Source organism: Pan paniscus, chromosome 3 (assembly GCF_029289425.2).
Source record: "Pan paniscus chromosome 3, NHGRI_mPanPan1-v2.0_pri, whole genome shotgun sequence".
Lineage (NCBI taxonomy): Eukaryota > Metazoa > Chordata > Mammalia > Primates > Hominidae > Pan > Pan paniscus.
In genome coordinates this window covers 176,194,907-176,220,821 of record NC_073252.2, presented here as the reverse complement: position 1 = coordinate 176,220,821, position 25,915 = coordinate 176,194,907, and positions in this window count along the sequence as shown.

Genomic DNA, 25,915 nt, shown 5'->3' with positions numbered 1-25,915 from the left:
GTTCTAGAATCACCCTTTATGAGCGAACATAAAGAGAAAAGTGCATAGACTTCGTGTTTTAGGTTCCTGCTGCTAAAAATTTTAAGAAGCATTCTGCAGCGTCAGAGCAAATTTTTGGGTATTGGAATGTTTTTTCAGTATTCTCTTGCATTTTGTTTGCCTCCAACACATTCCTTAGCCCACATGGTACTCAAGACACCTTCCAGCTGACCCCTGCGCCCATCAGCCAAAATCCACCAAGACATCACTTCCTTTGCTCTATTCTGCTTAGTCAATCCCTGTTTATGTTTAGGTTAATGCCATATATGTCACAAATACTTAAAGACATAGTAGGAAATCCAGTTATGTTCAAAATAAGAGAATAGTGTAACGTTAATTGAGAACATAAATACTTTGTTGGAGCAATCAGAATCTCCCATTTATATACTAGGTTCTTCCTTAGGTTCATTAGCCTGTTTGTCCTTGGAATAACTTTTTATCCTTTTGTAGACAAGACCAATAATTCATGAGAGAATTGGGAATAGAAAGCAGCCCTCCCTATTCCCAGCAGAGTATTCTTGCCACTAGATTATATTGAGTTGTTATACACATTAGCCATTTCCCTTGCACACTGAAACAGATCAGTATTTTTGATTGAGTTTGACATTTTGAAATTTAACTACAATAGCTTACCCTATAAACAGGAAGTGACTGTAAAACAGATGTTCTTATTTAGAGAAGATGTTACCAAAAGAGCAAATCACTAAATTTGTCCTTGCTGTAATTGTGTCATTTAAACCAAGAGGAAAAAAAAGTAAGAGTCCTAAGACTGAAGAAACTCTGATACGAAAATTATGCCATCATTCAATGTTATAAGATGTCACCTAAAGAAAGAATGTGATTTAAGGTTCAACACTGTCCCCATGTGATATGAATACCAATTTCCAAATTCTGGTATGCAATTACTTAGTGAAAAACTTCCAATATGTGTGAAAGTAAAGATTTGTGGGTGGTTTTTTAGTGAGTTAGGAAAAAGACTAATCCTCAAATTCTGTAAACCAGTAACTGTGTTTTTAAATTTTGTAGTGAAAACAAATTCTGTGCATTCATTAAATATGAATTCTTAACCATGGACTTTATAAAAGTTAAGCAATTGTGGGTGTTTTTTTTTTATTTTTTTGGAGGGGGTCTGTTTAAAAAGAAGACAAATTAGGCTGGACGCAGCGACTCACTTCTGTAATCCCAGCACTTCCGGAGGCTGACGCAGGTGGGTCCTGAGGTCAGGAAATTGAGACCATCCTGGCCAACATGGTGAAACCCTGTCTCTACTAAAAATACAAAAATTAGCTGAGCGTGGTGGTGTGTGCCTGTAATCCCAGCTACTCTACTCGGGAGGCTGAGGCAGGAGAATCACTTGAACCCAGGAGTCAGAGGTTGCGGTGAGCCAAGAACACGCCACTACACTCTAGCCTGGGTGACAGAGCAAGACTTCATCTCAAAAAAAAAAAAAAAAAAAAAAAAAAAAGACAAATTTACCATTAAGATAATTTTGAAATAAAAAACATATTAATTTCTCGTGAATATATGTTTTGAATGAAATTTAAGAACTATTGAAAATTGCTTGTATGGTTTTTAGAAAAGTAAAATGAGTATTTTTAAGCATTTTGTTCTGAGATAATACTTATTGACTACTTTATGACACTTTCCAAGATAATTTGCCTTCATCCACAGCCCCTCAGAAGATATGGGACCCACAGCCCCTCAGAAGATATGGGACTGGGGGTCATATTTGTGCCTAATGGTTTTATTTACAAAATCACAACTGTTAAGAACATGGTAGACAACTGACCCAAGTTGGGGCAAAGTATTTGGATGAGCACACTGAAGATTTAGTCAATTATCCAACAGAAGCCAAATAGAATGCTTTTTGTTATTGAGACAGGAAAATAAATCAAAAACTTAACAAAAGTCTCTGGTGAAAAACTATAGCTCTGATGGAGATAACATAAACTTGGTCCTTGTCTTTCAGATTAAATCTCAATGTGATCTGGCTGTACTTAATTTCTGTTTTTTAAATGATGCTAATATTTTACTTACCAAACAAAAAATAAAAAATTATGACTGAAGCTAAAACTGGGATATTTTTCTTAGTGTAATGATTACAATATTCCAAGCATTCTAGAGTCAATGTGATTCAGATATGCCATCTTGAAACTATATTTCTAGAAATCAATTTAATTTTTGACTTTGAATCTGACTCATGGCAGAGAATTTAATCTAGACATTTTGAGATTTTTGATTAAATGATCTGCTCAGGATATATAAACTAATGATAAGTCATTTCAGAAATTTCATCTTAGGTATCCCTTACTGTTCTTGTCATTATTGTCCTGGAAAGAAGCATGGCCCAACCAAGGGATCCCCTGTAAGAATCTATTTATGGAATTGGATACATGCCAGTGGCAGGAATTAAGTGAAAGAGAGATGCATCACATATCTGAATAAGATGGTTCTGGGCTGGTATCAGACACTGAGTTTCTTCAAAATGTCTCATAGGGGCCCATATTGCGATTCATTCAAATTTGCTGGGCTCAGACTCTGATTCCCCCAATGTATTTGGGTACATGTTTTATGTTCTCTGAACTGGTGGCATCGTGCTGCATTTCTCTGATGTGTGACTCCTTGAATTATAGGAGGATAAAACAGACTTTCTTACTAGTTTGTTAGTTCAACAGGAATAATTTTTTTTGCATGCGCTGAAACACGGAAATCATAAAGAAAGGGATTATCGGGGCCACCTTTTGTATCTAGATGAGCCATATCCTACTTAGATTTTTTCATTAAACAGTGAGATGGAAATTTTCCAGTACACTTTCTCACTCAAAATTCTCCTATTTTCTCTTTTCTCAGATACTCTTTATAATTCAGAGATTATACTATCATAATATCTTTTTTTTTTTTTGAGATGGACTGTCACTCTGTCACCCAGGCTGGAGTGCAGTAGTGTGATGTTAGCTCATTGCAATCTCTGCCTCCTGGGTTCAAGCGATTCTCCTGCTTCAGCCTCCCAAGTAGCTGGGATTACAGGGGCCCACCACGCCAGGCTAATTTTTGTATTTTTAGTAGCGAGGGGTTTCATCATGTTGGCCAGGCTGTTCTTGAACTCCTGACCTCAGGTGATCCACCCGCCTCGGCCTCCCAAAGTGCTGGGATTATTGGTTACACTTGCAATATCAGAATGGAATCTTTGACCCTGTGATTATTAATGTGTCATCTTGTCTAAACCACAGTGCCCAGGTATTTGGTAAAGCGTTATTTAGATGTTTCCGTGAGGGCATTTTTGGTTGGGATTGACATTTAAACAGGTAGATTTTCAGCAAAGCAGATTGCGATCCACAATGTGTGTGGGACTCATCCAATCAATTGAAAGGCTGAACAGAATGAAAAGCGGTCCTGTCCTTCCCTCAGGACCACCCCACACCTCTAGCAAGAGAGAATTCTCAGTGGGCTACCTTCAGACTTCATCTGCACCACTGGATCTTCCTGGTTCCACAGCAGGCTGCCTTTGGACTGGAAGTACAACTCTTTCCTGAGTCTAACAGCCTCTGCCATCAGACTGTGTAGCTCATCAAGTCTCCACAATTGCATGAGCCAATCTCTTAAAATAAATCTCTCTCCATATATATATATGTGTGTGTGTGTGTGTGTGTTTGTGCATGCACACACACACACACATATCCTATGGATTCTGTTTCTCTGGCAAACCCTGTCTGATACAGACCCCCTAAAACCTATAGCTTGTTCTTTTATTCCTCCTGCATTCAATTTATTCTTAGGCAACTTCTAAGTATCAGTTAAATAATTTAAAAGATAAGACAACATGAAACCAACATTAAGCTTTATACAAGATATATATATATTTATTAATTTTTATACACATTTACTAATTAAAATTTATTAATTTATTATTAATTAAAATTATAGAATTATAACAAAATAATATGTAATTTCCAGCTTTTAGAAAGGTGTGTATGTAAATGAGCCCGATGACCAACTAAAGGAGAAAATGATTTTTAAAAAATTTAAAAAAATATGAAAGAGCGAGGATAATGACAGGAGACTAGATTTATGTTGGAATAATCATCATATGAATAAAATGTGAATAGGAATTCAGGTTGTCCTACCAATTTCTTATCTGTTTCTGTAAATTTCAATAACAATCATACAATGACCACAATGGGCAAAATAAATTAAAACAATATATAGCCATCTTACTTGGCTTTCCACCCCTCTTCTCAAGAAATAAATTGCTGAACATGTCATGCTGTTTTCACCCCTTCACCTCACTTGTTCACCTCTCTCCCTGTATAAACATCCTAGGTTCTGAGATTGTTAGGGAAAGCTAAAGGCCAGTATTTCACAACAAGTAATTTTCATCTATTAAAAAGGGAAAATGGATAAAATATAAATATTTTTAGACCTTCATATTTTTTCTCTGACTGTTAGTGATAATCATGTGCCCTAAGCACAATAATGGACTTGAGAAGACAAGACACTCGATACCTATAATGCATTTCACTAGGCATGCATGATTTATACACTGACTGTATCTAAAGGCATTCAAGAAATGATGCTTATATTGCATCACAGCTGGAAGAAACATAAACATTATTAAAATTTAGTAATATAACTTTTAATAGTAAACCAGTATCTTACTGGTATGATTATTAGTGTCTTTCTCAAAATAAGATTTCTATACAGAAGTTAAACAGGTTATATCTGTAAAATGCAATAGATATACTCAAAAAAGGAAAAAGACGTCTGAACTACAAAATAATAAAAATGTGTTTTGTTAATATATTATAAAATAAGAATTTAGGTGTTCATTTATAGAATATTTTCATTTTAAAGAGTCTTTACCCTCAGGATCTTCTATTGAGAATACTTTATGAATAATCATGAGAATAAAACTTTACCATAAAATTAATTATAAATAATGAAGAGTTTGTGTAAGCATAGGTGTGACATTATATACATAGCTACTTTCAAACCATTTGAAAATCATATTTAAATGATTTAACATTTAATATAATTCAGGAGTGGTCATCATTTTGGAAATCTATTCTCTTCATTTAAAAGAAATTATGAAGTTCTAGAACCTGCTGAGAGAAATATAACAAGGTTTTAGTATGTAGTGTCTAATTCTGACAGTGTTGTATCAACTCGAATGTGATGAATTTCTGTTGCAGTATTTTTTAAGGGCAGAGAAAGGAACAAAATGACTTTGGGAAGAAAATGGCCTTAACCTTTTGTTATTCACATTAAATTCCTTTTAATACAGCACCCAGAGCATGTATAATTCTTCCGTTATTATGCACAGATTGGGAAAGAAAATGTTGCTACCTGGCAACCCAGGCAAAGTCCCGGACCAGGTCAAGGTAAAGAGGAATGAATGAATCTGAATCTACTTATAAGTTCCGAGTCATTAAAATCCCACATAAGTGGACTCACATAGCTTACCTGGCCTCCCCTTTATTTGCTTTGAAAGAAGAGGTGAATGATATGGTAACTTCTTGTCCACATTCCCCTTCTGGCTTGTTTGCATTTGATCTGTTCCTCAACGGCCTCCAGGGAGGCTGGTGGCAGTGATTGATGTATACCTTCCTCCTGTAGATGTTGCTCTTGGGAAAGCTTCATTTTTTATCTTTACCTTCCTCACAGAAAATCCTTTCAAACTCCATTCTTACTTCTTCCAAATGGATCTTTTAAAATTTGTCTTCTCTTTGTTTCACAAATCCCATCAAACAACAACAGATTTCAAAGATAGTTCTGTAACACGGGGGATGGCTGAAAATTCAGGTACCTTTCTTGATGCCATGGATGTTCCTAATTCCAAAATCAACTATGCTATTTTTCAAAGTGGATGAGGGTTCTATGATACTTGTTGACATATATCCAACAGACATGAAAATAGGTTGAGTTTTCTTGTAAGCCACAGGCTTGATGTGCAGTTCAGTCAACATACCAAAATGTTTAAAATGCCTATCACCCCAAGACTTGTCCTTAAGGAAACCAACAAACAACATCAACAACAAAAACCCTACGATTTGGAAAGATTTGGATAGACAGACAGACAGACAGACAGACAGATAGACAGATGATAGATAGACAGATAATAGACAGAGAGATAAATAGATGGATAGATAGGTAGGTATAAATGAAGATACATACAGTTATGCATATACACATTTACCCCAACATGTTTATTCTCTCAGATACCCTCCTGCGGATGTAAAATTTTAGAGCATGCTTAAAATGTAGGAATTAGTGTTTTCCTTCCATCTCAGTTTTAGTGTGTACTTATAAAGCAAATCATCATCATCTATAATAAAGGCAAGGCCCACCTATTTCTCATTCTGCAAAGTGCTTCTGTTTCAATTGGCCATATTGAAAATAACACTATGTATTACCTATAGGTGATGTAGATATTAGTATGATAATAATAAACTTAAAAGTTTTCCAGGAATTACATAGAAGTAGGAAATTTTATTCTCACTAAAAGAGTGACTTGACTTTAAACTCTTCCCTAAATCAAACCAGATACCTCCTCCAATATTTGCAGGGTTTGATTAAATTGATTTTTCCAGGCTTTATGCCTATTTAATAGAAGTATCTAGACTCCATCTCTCCCTTTTACCATGAAAACCATTCTCTTCATTATGACCCACACTAGTCTCCCATTTTTTTTATAATGAAAGGATTATAGACCGATGATGCTCTAATCTATCCTGAGCACTTCTGTTGATTTCAAATTCTACTTCTTCCTTTGTTTAACCATTTTCAGAGTCTTGCAGTAGATTCTGACCTGCAGTTGGGAAAAACCAAGAATGGCATAAGATTTGACCTGAGTATCTGACAGAGCTTGTGATTTCTCAGCCAATGGAATCATGAACTTGGTTTATGTAAGGGAGATGAAAACAGGCTCAATTGTTTCCAATAGGTTCCGTATCTGTAGACTTTGCCCCCAAATTATAAACATAAATAGACTTCCAAATTTCATCTAGATTGAAACAGTTTTTGGTATTTTAATTAAAATTTAACTAATCATATTAGTACTACAGTTTTAGTTACTACTTAACAAAAAATGATATAACAATATTCCTTTTGATGGCTTGTTTCCACAAAATTTGACAGCCATTGCCAAACTGTCTAAATTTCTGAGTTTAAGTTATTGGTTATGATCCATCCCCCAGTTACTTCTAGAATCACAAACTTACTTTAATAATTCTTCTGACATTCTAATATAATAGGCTGTCATGAGAATTTTAGTTTTTCTGACATAGAAAAGAGAGATGTCCTCTCTCTCACACACAGACATATACACTTTATTACTACTCTTTTCCTCTCTCTCTCTCTTTCTCTCTCACACAGACAGACACACAAATACACGGACACACACAATGGAAGTGATATTCCCTAGGCATCTGGAATGATATCTCTCTTGCCACTTGAAGTTAGGCACTGCTATGCAACGTCCTTTGATCAATAACAAGTGAACAAAATAACGTGGTCACCTCTAAGTAAAAACATGAATTGGTAGTCTGGATATGACAGTTTTCTTTTCTCTCAAAATTTCAAATGGTAGTGCTTTTCCCAGTTTGAGTCTCTGACAAAGAAAGTATCATAATTTCTGCAATATTTTAGAGTAGACAGAAGAGACTAACATTTAGTAGGTTATAATGATTTCTTCAGCAATTAAGCAATTGCAGTTGCACATATACTTCACTCATTCACTTACTCATTTATTTTAGAAATAACATGTTAGTTATATTTTGAGGAAGGCTCTAAAATTAAGAAACAATAGAAGTTAAATTTGTGTTTCAAGGATAGTATGTTTGAGTTTCAGCTCTATCTCACGTTATGTGCATTCATATGCTAACTTAAGAGAATTCCATAACAAATTATATGAAACATCTCCAGGGTAGAAAATATGTACAGGTACATCTTTCAGCCACTGATAAAAAGTCCTTTATCGTAATGTAAAATAAGTGATAATAATGGTGAGATGAGGGCTTCTATTAGGACAGACAAGGGACGGAAAGCAGAGACCTAGAGTCAGTAACCCATATGGGTTTGCCCTGTACTAGTGGGATTTCCTAGACACCAGACTTTCCATGTTGAAACTGAGAAAGCCCTAGGAAACCAAGAAGAGTGGCTCATATTAAACAGAGAACTAAGTGCAAGAGTTTCGGTTCTGAACATTTAGCATGCTTCAGAATTACCGGGAGAACTCGTCAAAACCCAGATTGTTAACTTGTAGTAGGCAGAATTCTAAGACGGCCCTCAAGATTTCTGGCCCCAGTTGTATGTACACCTTCTCACACATATTCAATCGAACACAAATTTAGTTGCTGCTGTAAAGACATTATCAAAGAGGTAATTAAGGTCCCAAGTCAGTTGACTTTATGAGAGGGAGATCGTGCCTGATTTAATCCATGAGCCCTTTAACTCTGAGTTAGTCGCTCAGTAATGGAGGAAGTGAGAAATTAGAAACATTAGAAGGACATGGGGCACCGTTCTGACTTAACAAAGGAAGGGGCCACACAGCAAAGAACAAGGGCAGCCTCTTGGAGCTGAGGCCGGCCCTTGGCTGACAGCCAGCAAGACATGGGACTTCAGCCCTATTTGGCGGGAAATGGATGTATCCAATATCCACAGTGAGCTGGGAAGGAGGTTTTTCTCTTGAGCTTCCTGACAAGAACTCAGCTCAGCCTACACCTTTATTCTAGCCTAGTTATAACCTGAGCAGAAAACCTAATCATGCTGTGATGGATTTTGGCCTATCATCTATGAGCTGATAAATGAATGTGGTTTTAATTTGTTACATTTTTGGCAATTTGTTACATAGCAATAGCAATCTAATACACCGGGCCTTACTCCCAGAGTTTCTTATTCAGTATGTCTGAAGCAGGGCCTGAGAATTTATACTCATAACAAGTTTCCTGGTGATACCTCTCTTGCTTGCCTGCAATTTAAGGACAGCTACACTAGTGTAAAAGCTGGGCTTTGGGCCATGAATGACATAAGAAAGGCTAGGAACTTGATAGGTCATTGAGTTCTGCTGTGTAGCAATTCCTGTTGATTCCACTCAGTGGACAATGTGGCCAAGTATGAATAAAGCAGAAATTACTAGTGCGAGGTTGTTTCAGACCTTGATATTCCTACTGGAGATACTGGACAGTTGTCCAATAAGAACTAAGACAACATCGCTGCTTGGTTCTACTTTCATTGTTACTGTTATTATTGTAGCCAGCAGGGAAACACCAAGTTTTTGATGGCACTGACACAGATGGGAGTGTGAATTGACTGTTATTTTATTTAGCACATGGTAGTATGTAGTCCTCAGAAGAGTAAGAGAAAAGCTAATATTTAGAATATTTAAGTAGTGTTGTATCTTGACTCTGAGTAAATCTTATTTTTAATTTTTATTATGGAAATATTAAAACATATAACAAAAGATATTAAAACAATGGATTCCCATGCACACATCAACCACATGAACAAGCTTTAACAATGATAAGCAAATGGCCAACTTTGCTTCATCCCTGTCTCTACCCAATTTTCTCCTTTCCTAGGGTTATTTTGAGGATAATACCAGATATCATATCATTTTATCCTTAATGATGTCAGTATCTATTACTAATGAAATATTTTCAAAAACATAACCACAATACTATTACAATAAACACGAAAATAATTACTCAGAATCTTAAATAGTCTGATTTTTTTTAAGTCATGCCCATATACATGGGTGAAGATTAAAATATTGATCTTTTTCTCTTTCCTGCCTTTCCAGGGAAAAACCACTTTTGAAAGGAACAATTTGGTGATGGCTTGGGAAAATATAAAGGAACCCATTTGATCCAGAGCATTTAAAGTGGTTGAAACAAAATCTTTAGAGTATTTTACATTGTCAGGGAGATTCACCTGATGGTAAACCGATTGCAAAGAGCCTCTGGAGATTCTTTACAATTATCTCTCAGTTTTCTTCTGCCTGGTGATATGTATAAGTGTATATACATATCTGCCGGAGTGATAGGATATGAATGATATGAAGATGAAAACTTGCCTTGATCATAAACCAGCTGTCATTTCATCACTCTGGCCCTGGTTAACCAGAGGTTCTCATATTGTTCCTGAGAATTTGACCAGTTTGTGAACACAAGTTTGAGAGCAAGAGCTGAGAAGATAGAAAATGTTCCACATAATCAACAAAAAACATAGGCGGCATATCAAAAAACATGGAGGAAGTGAGACAATATTTGAACAGAGAGATGATTTATCACCACATAGTTGAATAGAAGCCTACGTAAATTTCAGTATGTCTCCCACCAATGATGTTCAGATATTCAACTGTTTCTGGATCATAGGTAGAAAATGCTGTGATTGCACCTGTTGCGGAAATCAGTTATGGTCTGAAGATTATGTCTTTGATTTTGGGGGAAAAAAAAAGAAAACAGGTACAACACATGAATTTAAAGAATCTGTACAAAGGAAAGCATTGCCATCCCACATTACCTTTAGTCTTAGAGGATTTTAAAATTTTCCTATCAAAACTTGAGTTTACTTTGAATGATAACAATATACTAATTGTCCTATATTTGTTTGTAAATAAATAATGTTTTGCTTTTATTTCATTCTTATGCCAAACTTATATTTGGAGCCCTGAGTAGTATTTGTCACCCAAATCTCTGAGTTTCATATTCTACTTGATGTTTTCACAAAGCGATGTGCTGCAGGGCAGAGCATATGAGTAGTTAAAAGAGGATATTATGAGGTCTCTGAAAAAGAAAAATTCTTCTACATTATGGGCAAATGTCACATTTTTAAACTCACTCTTTCTGTATCACCAGAGATTGCATTTGTTGAAAATTTCAGGTTGCTGGATATTAATGGTAATGGAAGAAACCTAAGTCAGCAGGAACTGCCTAATTATTCAACACACAGAAGGGTGAGTCATTATAAATGCCAGTAAATCCATAAGTCTCTGAGATAGTCTTAAAATGTCACAGAATCTTCTTCCTTAGAACTGAGAATTTCTAGAGATAAATATACACCCATAAGATACACCCTTAGTTTTTCATAAGCCTGGTGGCCTTTGTTTTAGAGCCTGACTCTAATAAAGCCAAGTAGACAATTTTTTCTGAAAGAGGCATCTTGATTGAAACAGACTCAAAAGCAAATCAGTGAATGCATTTATAAATATATTTACATATATATGTAATCATATTTATTTACATTATGTGGATATAAATATATTTAAATAAATCAATATAGTATGTATTTAAATTGTCACACTATTTCAGCTCTTTTTGTTTTCTGATCCTAGTTCCTGTCTGGCATCATCATTCAATACATTTCCTCACGCACCTTATGTTCCAGGCTGTTGAATTACAGTTTTTTGTTTTTTCTTCATATATAGTACTTTGAGTCTTTGCATATTACATTTCCTTTGCCTCTAGTCTTCTGTTGCCCGGTTCTTTCTCTTATTCAAAATGTAGCCCAAGTTTAGCCCCGGATTGCCTCTTACTCTGCTGCCTCTAACAGCAAATAAGTGGGCTCACTGGTTAATTTCACATAATAATTTCAGAGCTTTATTTATCTTACATTATATATTCTGCAATCTGTAAATTCAATTAGTCAAGTTACCTAGAAAGTAATGATTACTCAAAATGTTAAACAAACAAGTAGGCAAGTCCATGAATATACTGAAGCTAATAGAATTTGTTAATAATGCAATACTTCAGTTATTGGTAGACTGTGTAGTTTTTCAGAAAATTCATTTTTTCTTTTCTCTTGAACTTAATCTTAGACTATATTTCTTGGCCAAAACTGCTACATGAGGCCATGTGATTTATTTCAATCAGTTATGTGACTGGAAGTCATAACACTTCTAGTCATAGCCAACCAAATATTTTCTCTGTAGTTCTCTTTATTTCTTCATCCACTAGTTAGATATAAAAATCCCAGGATAACTTTGAAATTCATGTGTTTTTTTATTCCAACAGCTTATTCTAGAATGTGTCTAGCTAGTCTTCTTTCCTCCCCAGTCAAGTTTTACCTGAGCAAGATACAAACTTTTCTTGTTACAGCAACTAGCATTATCTTAATTAATACGAGAGTTGTTATCAGAAATGAGATACTAACTTAAAAAATCTTAAATTATAGCAGCATGATTTACACATGCACACATATGTTTATTGCAGCACTATTCACACTAGCAAAGACTTAGAACCAACCCAAATGTCCAACAATGATAGTCTGGATTAAGAAAATGTGGCACATATACACCATGGAATACTATGCAAACATAAAAAATGATGAGTTCATGTCCTTTGTAGGGACATGGATGAAGCTGGAAACTATCATTCTCAGCAAACTATCACAAGGACAAAAAACCAAACACCGCATGTTCTCACTCATAGGTGGGAACTGAACAATGAGAACACATGGACACAGGAAGAGGAACATCACACACCAGGGACTGTTGTGGGGCGGGGGGAGAGGGGAGGGATAGCATTAGGAGATATACCTAATGCTAAATGACGAGTTAATGGGTGCAGCACACCAACATGGCACATGTATACATATGTAACAAACCTGCACGTTGTGCACATGTACCCTAAAACTTAAAGTATAATAATAATAATAATCTTAAATTATGTCATTGTTGGTGAGGCAATGAGCTACCAAGATACTAATAAAAGAGACTGAAAAAAAATGGAGATAACCGTTAAGCAGTGGGAAAACAAATGTTCAAAATGTCATCTGTGATAACTCATCAGGCAGACCACATGTCCACTAAGCTTCCAGCTCTGGGGGAAGAGATTGGAAAACAGAAGTTAGTAATGTATGTTGGGAGCTATTAGCTGCATTTAGCAATATAAGAATGAGAAGGCATCATGTGAAAATTGCCTTATTTGCAAGCAAAAATGAAAGGGAATAGAGAAAATGCATATATTTGAGACCACTGTAGGTTAGCTTCTAGATTCCAAACAATATAAATACAATGTTAAAATATTTTGAACATCAGAATTCTTTTTGGCCCAGTTCTGCAATAATAATTAGATGAAGGCCAGCGGTCTCAAGGTCACCCCTATTAAATTGAGCAAGAAAATGCGGAGCAAGGAAGCAGCTGAGTAAGGAAGGCAGAACTCTAGAAGTCACCCGGAACTTACTGAAAACAAATATTTGAAGATGATTCCATTTTTGAGGAATCGTCATTTTGAATTTTATGTCAAAAATCCTGTAATCTCAAACCAAAAAATAAAATCTTTTATTATTTGACTATTTTGTTCCTAAAATTTGGCTAATATGAAATTGGCTGCGAAAGTTACAGCCTCCAGGAGAAGCATCCTCTTCAGAACCCCCTTCTGTCATGTCTCTGTTAACATTGATACATACGTAAAATCCTTTAGCTGGCGGAGCCAGGGCAAAGGAGGTCGGCCATCAAAGAAGTTCCATACAGATAGCAGATATGTGGTCTAGCCAAGGCGTTTCCAGTATCCTTGATTGGGGCGGGGGCTGCCCCCTGCCCGCCATCTGCCTGCCCAGCAAGATTTCCTACGGACCAATGATGGAGGTGTGTTCCCTCTCACCCCTTTTATGAACTAGGATTTTTGTTGTTGTTACATTGCCCCTTCTCCATTGTATACTCGCTTCTCAGGGCAGGTTTAAGATAAACTGTATTTTTAATTTACAGATCTCCAGAGCTCAGAGTCCTATGTAGATGAGAGCCAGCTGTGACTGGATGGGATTTGGGACTACCTCCCATAAGTGCGGTCTGTGCTAGAGCAAAATACGAAAGTTGCTTGAGGAACAGAAGGACAGAGTGTGACGGAAAATGGTGGTTTGTTTATATTTCCTTAAAGCCCAGCCGGCTTCACCTCTCAAGACTGTGACAAAGAATGGTGGGTTGTTTATATTTCCTTACTTTTTGGGCACACAACACTATTTTTCGTCCTCTTTTTCATGTGTCTATGTCACTAAATTTTAGGCAATGGATTATCAGTATAAATGGTGTTAACCAGTTTTATTTCAAACATCTCCTACACACACAGAAAGAATAAAATGTAACTTAATCTTTAAATAAAATAAAATAAAATCTTCCTCAGTCTTTCATCCATTATTTTGCTCGTGGTCACTTGATGGGTGCTGACATCCAGAATCACCTTGGAAACCAAGTGCTGAAGATGGCGGCTCTGTCAGCTCGGGTTCTGAATGGACATTTAATAGAAGCTGCCTCCTCCAAAACTCCCAACTAACCTCCTGTCCTAATGAGAGGTGAAGCCAGATGGACATCCTGGGTCATCGAGTGGGGACTTGGAGACCTTTTCTATAGCTAGCTAGAGGTTTGTAAAATGTACCAATCAGTGCCCTGTAAAAATGCAGCAATCAGCACTCTGTAGCTAGCTGGAAGTTTGTAAAATGCAGCAATCAGCGCTCTGTAAAATGGACCAATCAGCACTCTGTAAAATGGACCAATCAGCACTCTGTAAAATGGACCAATCAGCAGGACACGGGCAGGAACAAATAAGGGAATAAAAGCTGGCCACCCCAGCCAGCAGCTGCAACCGGCTCGGGTCACCTTCCACGTTGTGGAAGCTTTGTTCTTCTGTTCCTCTGCAAAAAATCATGCTGCTGCTTACTCTTTCAGTCTGCACCACCTTTAAGAGCTGTAATATTCACCACGAAGGTCTGCAGCTTCATTCCTGAAGTCAGCCAGACCATGAACCCACCGGAAAGAACAAACTCGGGACACACCAACACACTCTGGATTGGATTTTACCTGAGCAATAAAGAGACTTTTACTGTGGTAACTCACTAAGATTTAAGGATTTCCCTATTACAGCAACCACTGTAGTATCATTTTTAACTAACAGTAACCTTCAGTTAATCCCAAATGTAATGTGTTACTTTGATAGAACAACTTAATAAAAATATATAATTTCCAAATGCCAGGCAGTGTCCTCCTAACAAAGATTTTACTTGTATGCATTTCAGTTCTTTGTATACTTAAAATGCATATACATTTCTCAAACTACAAAATACTGCTATCTTTCTTGCTAGTCTGATCTGGGATCAAACTTCTAGCCGATTCTCCTAGCTGCCTACATCAATATATTTATCCTAAGGCGACACTCCTGTAAACGTGTTTTTGGTTCCAAAGAAGTTCATTTCCCTGCTTTGAAAATGATAGCCCCAATTAACTCGTTTCAGTTTCTCATATTCCCCATGAGTCACTGAAGAGATGACTAAAAACGATCAATATGTCTAAATAAATTTCAAAATTTCTACATCGATATTTTGAAAAAAAAATTGGTGTAGAATATTTTATTTGATATGCATGCATATAAAGGCCTGTGTAGAAGGCAGGGTAGTTACTGTTAGTGCCGTTTCACTAATGAATAAAAGCCTGGGAGTTGTTGAGTCCTAGGTCATTCATCTGATGTGTGGCTGACTCTGGTCTTCAGATTCCTACTTTAGGGCACTTTTCAACTCACCAACGTGCTATCAGTTTTCAATTTAGTGCAACAAATCACAAATCTCTGCTGCAGCGTTGGTGCTCTTATTTTATTATTATTCTTCTTTTTTGTTTTGTTTTACAGCTGGGGTCTCGCCCTGTTCCCCAGGCTGAAGTGCAGTGGTGTGATCAGTGTTCACTGCAGCCTCAATATCCTTGGCTCAGGGAATCTTCCTGCCCTGGCTGTGTTTTTCCTTTTTTAATTTTATTCTTGAGATCTGGGAAAGTATATTATAATCTCATGCATTCTTTAGCACCTTTCATACTTTCTCATACATTATAGGCCCCAATTTTAAAAAATGTGGATGGGTTAATTGCTTCCAGTTTTAATCTCATTCACTCATTCATTCATTCATTCAATCTGTTCATTCATTTTTCTGTGAGGAGTTGCTCTCGGTTTTCAGACCCCTGTCAAATTATGCCTCCAGTTGACAAACAAGGTGGACTCCCTGTGGCTCAAAAGGTTAAAAAGTAGAACCGGAAGCCACGCACAGCGGCTTGCGCCTGTAATCCCAGCATTTTGGGAGACTGAGGCGGGCGGATCACGAAGTCAGGCGATCGAGACCATCCTGGCTAACAAAGTGAAACTCTGTCTCTACTAAAAATACAAAAAATTTGCCGGGCGTGGTAAATAGAAAAAATCAGCCGGGCGTGGTGGCGGGTGCCTGTAATTCCAGCTACTCAGGAGGCTGAGGCAGGAGAATGGCGTGAACCTGGGAGTCGGAGCTTGCAGTCACTCTGCAACCAAGTTGAAGGACAGTTCCTGAAAACAATGTCAAAAACAACTGCAGCTGGAAATTTCCCACTGACCACCAAGAGACCACCTGGCATCAACTGACCAATACTTGAAACCAGCTAATTAAGAGCGACTGGTGCTTTGGGAGCATCCAATCAAGACTCTCTTCCTTATTCCCCTGACCTTATTCCCTCTTCTGTGTATCATCTGTGTTTTCAGTGTATCATCTGTAACTCTCCAACCCTTCCTTGGAGCACATTTTTGTTATACTCAGAAGGCTGTGGCTCCCTAACTCACAGATTGTTTCTTTTCAGAAAATAAAGCTTTCTTTCTTGCTCTGTAGATCTCATGGTCTTCCTTTGTTAACACCATTCAAAGCTGTCTTTTCTGTTTGAAGTTTGTTTATTTCCACATACAATGCTTATTAAATAAAATATGGTCTCTGTATTATCAGGTACTTGGAAAAAATATTAAAGGAGAGATTAAACTTCAATATGGTTTGTGTAGTTGCGTATCAGTAATCTTTGAAGAAAATCTGAATGAATAAAGTAAAAAAAATTCTATACCTACTTTTTTTTTTATTTTATTGAGATGGGAGTCTTACTCCGTTGCCCAGGCTGGAGTGTAGTGGCACAATCTAAGCTCACTGCAACCTCTGCCTCCCGGGTTTAAACTATTCTCCTGCCTCAGCTTCCCGAGTAGTTGGGATCACAGGCATGAGCCACCTCACCTGGCTAATTTGCGTATTTTTAGTGGAAACTGGGTTTCACCATGTTGACCAGGCTGGTCTGGAACTACTGACCTCAAGTGATCCACCCGCCTTGGCCTCCCAAAGTGCTGGATTTTGGGCGTGAGACACCACGCCCAGCTCTACCTACTTCTTTAATAAAAACATCTATAAAAGTAAGCAAGTTAATACCAGCCCTATCGGTATTATGAAAAGACATGTATATTTTGATCATATGGCTTGTTATTCTTCCCAGCTTTATTGCCTACTGATTATTTGTCACTGATCATGTCTTACAACTGCTTAAAATATTTATCTGTATCATGTGTCTGGGTTAATATGTTTAGGGGGAGATGGTATAATACCAGCAACCTCACAGGACTGATTAAAAGATTAAAGGAGAAACATATGGGAAAGGGATTTTATAAAGAACACAATGATCAAATATATTATTATTGTTGAATAGTTTTGGGATATGTAAAGATTTTCACTTAAATTCTCAGAATCATTAAAAAGGGAGGAGAAACAATAAAAATAATGATATAACTGGGAAACTGGATTAGGGAAGTCATATTGGAGGAGAATGGATGGGTAGAATTCTGTGCTTCTGACCTCAAAAGCTTTGTTTGATCAGCTTGTGGCTGTGAATGCTTGCATGAACTGGCCATGCCTTGCACTCTAGGGCAAATGCGACCTGACCTGCTCTTTTCAATGGAACATTAGGAACCTCGTGAGGATCCACAAAAGATAAGCTACACCAAATTCTCCAGGGAAGCCACCGCTGGAAAGCTGTCTGTCAATATGAGATAAATGTCTCCAAAGTATAAACTTGTAGCTAGTGATATCGCGCTGTGCCTTATAAAGGTTACCAAACTCTTTCCCTCCAAAATATTGCTACATGGTATAATAGGTATTTTGAATTAAAGACCCTTAAGAATCAAGATGCTGGAGGAGAAATTTCTGCTATCTATGGAAAGACCTGCAGGATCCTCCAAGGATAACAAGTGTTTTTCCTTCCCTCCCTATTACCACATTATTACAAAAAATTATAATAAAAGAATGAGAGAATGCAACCACACATGAACAGACTCTAGGCTTATTCCGTTTCAAAGAGAACCATTTACAAGTTAAACTCTGTCCCCAGTAATAATTGATTGCCTCGCCACAGGATTGCCTGTATTTCCCACCGCCCCCCACCCATCTGCAAAAAAGCTATATAACTTTCTGTACCCCACTGAAGTTTTTACTCTATGGTTCTCCCCCATATACATTAATAAATTGATTTACCATTTCTTCTATTAATCTGTCTTTTGTCAGTTGATTTTTCAGTGAATTTTCAGAGAGTGAAGGGAAAGTTTTCACTTGACCCCTACACAGGAAAGTCACTTAAAAGATGATACACCGGCCGGGCAAAGTGGCTCACGCCTGTAATCCCAGAACTTTGGGAGGCCGAGGCGGGCCGATCACGAGGTCAGGAGATCGAGACCATCCTGGCTAACACGGTGAAACCCCGTCTCTCCCAAAAATACAAAAAATTAGCCGGGCGTGGTGGTGGGCGCCTGTAGGCCCAGCTACTCCAAAGGCTGAGGCAGGAGAATGGCGTGAACCCGGGAGGCGGAGCTTACAGTGAGCGGAGACTGCGCCACTGCACTCCAGGCTGGGCGACAGAGCGAGACTCCGTCTCAAAAAAAAAAAAAAAAAAAAAAAAAGGCGATACACCTAGAACAAACTAAGCATTTTCAGTCAGATGAGATGCTTCCAGGGTTGGGGTAGTTGACCCACTCTCTGCTTTTCAATCACTTCTAATAAGTATGCCTGAGATAAACTTGCTGTCCTCCAATTCCCCTTTGCTCATTTCTTTAGTCTAATTACCCAGAGTCATCTGGAATTATCTCTCTTCTCACGACAGCCCTATGATTTAGATATTATTATCCTCCTCCTTCAGATAGGGACATAGAGTTTAAAGTTTTATTAGTTTTCAAAAAAAAAAAAAAGGTAAAGCTGGTAACAGGAGGAGATGAATTTGAATTGAGTTCTATGTGAACTTCAAATGTCCTCTTTGTTCTTCATAGCATGGCTTTTCTCAACAATACCATATTTTACAGTAAAAGAAATTGTAGTTTGGAGGGATTCACTGATTTCTAACGTTGTCATAACTTATACCTGGGCCATGGGCCTTTCTCTTCAGCTTCTAAATCTAACTATACCCCTTTCTTCACTTGGAATTTTCATTTACACCAGCATAATATGAGAATTGATAACTTCCACAGTGATATTTATCTTATTATTTTGTATTGTAAATATTCCAACATTGGTTCTAAGCCGTAGTTATATATATGCCTTCAAAAATATTGTGACTAATCACAGTGAAAGAAGTTCTTATTATCCATATAATTCTGTTTTCAAACTATAAAAAATACTCATCCACTTTAAATTGTTTTTAAGTCTGAGAGCCAGTTTGTGGAGTTGAATATAATAAAGTATTTCTGTCATAATTTTCTAATGATTTTTAATGTCAACAAACACATATTCTTTTTTTGTGCTGTTTAAAATAGTATCAGGAAAATATTTCTAGCTTTGTCTTATGGCAAAATGCCATCACATAGGTCCATTCCTAAGCAGCCATATGGCAATGGCACTGCCATCTGCTTATCTTGATATTTCTTTCCTGGCAAACCTTGAACCCATATGGGTTCTTTGTGGTCCCATCCGTGAACATCAGGAAGAGAGGTAAAATCAATATCTACACTTTTCCCTGGAAACAAATTTTTATAATTACTCTGCACATGAAGATCATTTTATTTTCTATTTACCTTCTTCTTCCTCTAGTTTTCACACACCTGCCTTCTTCTAATAGAAGCAGGAACAATTTGATTTCAGGAATATGTGAAAGCTGTCAGGGCAAGCTGTCAGGTTTGAGGCATCATAATCACCTCAAAGGAATGACGGCCTGTGCTTTGTGGATTTGAAACTTCATCGCTCAGGAGATAAAATGATCCATCCTTTTACATGTTGACAGGAGAGCAATTTGGTGTCAATGTGGAGAGTCACATATTCAGACAATAAGACAACACAGAATCATGAAAAGGCCTTTTATATTTCCAGTGACAACCATTTTCAATAATGCCTAAAATACTGGATATGGAATGTTTAGAATAATTTTAAGTAAATATGTCAATTTCTTATGGGAAATGTTCTCATGCTTTAGTGAAACTATGGTAATAGCCAATTTGCCAATCTTCTCTTTCTTATCACACTTATTCCAAAATTGACCACATACTTGGAAGTAAAGCACTCCTCAGCAAATGTACAAGAACAGAAATTATAACAAACTGTCTCTCAGACCATACTGCAATCAAACTAGAACTCAGGATTAAGAAACTCCCTCAAAACCACTCAACTACATGGAAACTGAACAACCTGCTCCTGAATGACTACTGGGTACATAATGAAATGAAGGCACAAATAAAGGTGTTCTTTGAAACCAACGAGAACAAAGACACAACATACCAGAATCTCTGGGACACATTTAAAGCAATGTGTAGAGGGAAATTTATAGCACTAAATGCCCACAAGAGAAGCAGGAAAGATCTAAAATTGACACCCTAACATCGCAACTAAAAGAACTAGAGAAGCAAGAGCAAACACATTCAAAAGCTAGCAGAAGGCAAGAAATAACTAAGATCAGAGCAGAACTGAAGGAGATAGAGACACAAAAAACCCTTCAAAAAATCAATGAATCCAGGAGCTGGTTTTTTGAAAAGATCAACAAAATTGATAGACCGCTAGCAAGACTAAGAAAGAAGAAAAGAGAGAAGAATCAAATAGACGCAATAAAAAATGATAAAGGGGATATCACCACCGATCCCACAGAAATACAAACTACCATCAGAGAATACTATAAACACCTCTATTCAAATAAACTAGAAAATCTAGAAGAGATGGATAAATTCCTCGACACATACACCCTCCCAAGACTAAACCAGGAAGAAGTTAAATCTCTGAATAGACCAATAACAGGCTCTGAAATTGAGGCAATAATGAATAGCTTACCAACCAAAAAAAGTCCAGGACCAGACGGATTCACAGCCCAATTCTACCAGAGGTACAAGGAGGAGCTGGTACCATTACTTCTGAAACTATTCCAATCAATAGAAAAAGAGGGAATCCTCCCTAACTCATTTTATGAGGCCAGCATCATCCTGATACCAAAGTCTGGCAGAGACACAACAAAAAAAGAGAATTTTAGACCAATATCCCTGATGAACATCGATGAAAAAATCCTCAATAAAATACTGGCAAACCGAATCTAGCAGCACATCAAAAAGCTTATCCACCATGACCAAGTGGGCTTCATCCCTGGGATGCAATGCTGGTTCAACATATGCAAATCAATAAACATAATCCAGCCTATAAACAGAACCAAAGACAAAAACCACATGATTATCTCAATAGATGCAGAAAAGGCCTTTGACAAAATTCAACAGCCTTTCATGCTAAAAACTCTCAATAAATTAGGTATTGATGGGACATATCTCAAAATATTAAGAGCTATTTATGACAAACCCACAGCCAATATCAAACTGAATGGGCAAAGCTGGAAGCATTCCTTCTGAAAATTGGCGCAAGACAGGGATGCCCTCTCTCACCACTCCTATTCAACATAGTGGTGGAAGTTCTGGCCAGGGCAATCAGGCAGGAGAAATAAATAAAATGTACTCAATTTGGAAAAGAGGAAGTCAAATTGTCCCTGTTTGCAGATGACATGATTGTATATCTAGAAAACCCCATCGTCTCAGCCCAAAATCTCCTTAAGCTGATAAGCAACTTCAGCAAAGTCTCAGGATACAAAATCAATGTGCAAAAATCACAGGCATTCTTATACACCAATAATAGACAAACAGAGAGCCAAATCATGAGTGAACTCCTATTCACAATTGCTTCAAAGAGAATAAAATACCTAGGAATCCAACTTACAAGGGACGTGAAGGACTTCTTCAAGGAGAACTACAAACCACTGCTCAATGAAATAAGAGGACACAAACAAATGGAAGAACATTCCATGCTCATGGACAGGAAGAATCAATATCGTGAAAATGGCCATACTGCCCAAGGTAATTTATAGATTCTATGCCATCCCCATCAAGCTACCAATGACTTTCTTCACAGAATTGGAAAAAACTACTTTAAAGTTCACATGGAACCAAAAAAGAGCCTGCATTGCCAGGGCAATCCTAAGCCAAAAGAACAAAGCTGGAGGCATCACGCTACCTGACTTCAGACTATACTACAAGGCTACAGTAACCAAAACAGCATGGCACTGGTACCAAAACAGTGATATAGACCAATGGAACAGAACAGAGCCCTCAGATATAATACTATGCATCTACAACCATCTGATCATTGACAAACTTGACAAAAACAAGAAATGGGGGAAGGATTCCCTATTTAATAAATGGTGCTGGGAAAACTGGCTAGCTATCTGTAGAAAGCTGAAACTGGATCCCTTCCTTACACCTTATATAAAAATTAATTCAAGATGGATTAAACACTTAAATGTTAGACCTAAAGCCATAAAAAATCTAGAAGAAAACCTAGGCAATACCATTCAGGACATAGGCATGGGCGAGGACTTCATGTCTAAAACACCAAAAGCAATGGCCAAAATTGACAAATGGGATCTAACTAAACTAAAGAGCTTCTGCACAGCAAAAGAAACTACCATCGGAGTGAACAGGCAACCTACAGAACGGGAGAAAATTTTTGCGATCTACTCATCTGACAAAGGGCTAATATCCAGAATCAAGCTGAATAATTATATTATTGAAATATTTATGTGCATGTACATATGTCTTTCTTTTTTGTTTTTGTGTTTGATCAATTAAAAATCTTCTGTGTATAATTTTCGAACTTAAAATATCACTCATATAAAACAAGAAATATGAAAAAAATTACTACTATGTTAGGAATAAATAAATGAACAAATATAACTCATTCAGGAAACTCACTGTTTACAATAAAAAAAAAATTGAACTATAGCCTTGCTGTGGGCAGACCTGTATTAGACAGAATTAATGTTTTAGCAAGTGTGATTGTGATTAAGTATTCAAAATTTAAATCTTTCTAGAATTCAAAGTCCATCTTTTTGGACTCCAACACTGTGCCCATTCCTGATGTAAGTAGTCATTCTACTTGAGAAATTAGCATAGATCCATTGGCAGGGACCTCATACTTCCACCTATTCCTACCTATTTCTTCTGCCTATTTTGACCTACTAACTTCAAAAAATTGAGCAACCATGAAATGCGTTACTTTCTAAAGAAAATAGGTTTTAAACTTGAGAAAGAAATTTTGTGAAACTCTTGAAAGCAGGAAGATTTAAGCCAATATAGTTACATATATTTTTTATTACAAATCTCTTTAATGTCTGGGTTTTTCCTTCAACATTTATTTAATATTCAGGAAGTACATGTGCAGGTTTGTTACCTGGGTTTATTGCCTGATGGTGAGACTTGGGATGTAATTGATCTTGTCACTCAGGTAGTGAGCATAGTACCTAATAGTTGGTTTTTCAACCCTTGCTCTCCTCCCTCTCTCCCTCCCACTTCTAGTAGTTCCCAGTGTCTATTGTCACCATCTTTAAGTCCATGAGTACCCAATGTTTAGCTCTCACTTATAAATGAGAACATGCCACATTTGGTAACCCAAGATGACCATTTAGGAGAAAGTGACTTGGGTGCATATAGCGATAGAAATGTATAAGACCAGACGCATACATTTTGCATTTTATGTTCTTCTAAGGAAGTGAGGTCTATGTCTAAGAATAAAAAATAGAGGAGTAGAAATTCATATAGTGTTTTGAAATGACTAAATGTACAAATTTGTCTTGTTTAGCTTGGCCAGAAACTGTGTAAAACTCCTAATAAATGTCAATAATACCACTGTATTTGATTTTATTTTAGTCTTTTCTAAGATCAGGCTTCCCATGTTCTATTAGATAGAAAATTTTATCGGTAATGTTATGTTACAGAAAGCACAAGGGTTATATGAAGAGTGAATCTCCAGATTAATGGGCTTCACAAAGAAACTCTGTGATGTTTCAGTTTTACAGAAATGCATGCAAAATGCCTATACAAAACTAATTTACTATATTTCATTAAGTAAAAACAAGTTCCATAATAATTCTATTTTCCAAACATTTATTTGTGGGGAAAAAAGCGAACGTTATGTAACAAAGAGTACAGGTTAGAATACAGGCAAGATAATAGCAGGTAACAACTGAGAGAGAGAGGCACAATAAAATCATTTCAGCTTCCACAATTTCAGATCCCAGGAAACCTAATCGCTATTCAGCATGCAACAAAAATCTACTGGTCACAGGAGTTCCTGATCCTACTAGATTGCTACATTAGGGCACAGCTTCCTGTGGTCGTCCTGTAGTTGCAATGAAGGATTCGACATAAGCTAGAGCAAAGAAATAGAATACAGAGGCACTTTGCGGCTCAGCAAAGAACCAGCTCATAGGATATTTCAAATCTTGAGTGCTGATGCAGGCCACCAAAATCCTACAGTCATAAAAGGCTACAGGTCATGGCTCAAATCTTCTACTACTGATGCTCTCAACCCCAGTGCACCTCTGTAAGAAACTAACATATGGAGGAACTACAGCTACTCCCATTAATATCCTTATCGACTGGAGCCTTTGCTGTCTTTCTTTGTTACATAGTAACGAAAGGCAAAAACAACCTAGAATCATGTTGCAGTGAAATTCGTGCTAATCTTTAAATCCTGATTAGCTCTTTGTGTTCTGGTTTAGTTCAATTGACCAGGATGATTTAAAGTATCTGCCATGACTGCCCTTTCCTGAGAAAAGTGGCTGGAGTGGTTTCATACACACAATCACCATGCGTTTACCAACCAAATCATAAGGGAATGGACCACACAGTTTGAAGAACACAGAATTATGCGTGGAGGCGAAGCAGCCATTTTTCTCAAAATGGACGGTGACCAGTAAGCATTTTAGGAGTTTTATGGCTGCCTAGTGAAGTTAGTCTGCTTTTAAAAAATACACTTTTTCATATCACAAATGTATATCAACATCTCTGTTTTATTTTCACATAAAAATTGTCCTTTTTTTTCCTGCTACAATCAACTAGAGGACCAGTTTTAACAAACTGCAGAACCAGCAGTTTTGCTAAGAATCGTCTGCAGGCTGCTCTGAGCACACTCTGGCCTATGGGTTAGCCCTACCCCACAAGGAGCAGTCAAAAAAAAAAAAAAAAAAGTGACCATGAAATGAAAAACTTAAAATAGATCTATTTACCTTAGTTACCCATCTTTCATTGTGCTTGTCGGAAGCAACCCCCTTTCCTATTTTCCTCCAATACATCAGAAGTGGCAACTTTGCTCTTTCTCCTTTTACTTCTTCCTAATTTCTGCTCCGCAGAATGGGGAACTAATTATTACATGTGTATTTAAAAAAATAAGTCAAATAAATTAAAACTTCTTTCCAGCTGGGTTTCTGTGACCAGTGCAATTCATTTGATATTTTAAAGAAAATATACCTATGGTTTGTTTGTTTGTTTGTTTGTTTGTTTATTTTGAGACGGAGTCTCACTCTATCGCCCAGGCTGGAGTGCAATGGCGCGATCTCCACTCACTGCAACCTCCTCCTGCCGGGTTCAAGCAATTCTCCTTCCTCAGCCTCCCGAGTAGCTGGGACTACAGGCACCCGCCATCATGCCTGGCTAATTTTTGTATTTTTGTAGAGACGGGGTTTCACCATGTTGGTTTAAATTAAGATTAAGATCTACAGATAGGCGGTGGAAGAAAAAAAAAATTTTAAAGCAAATAAAACAAGTAAAACCAATATTACATGGACATTTTCCCT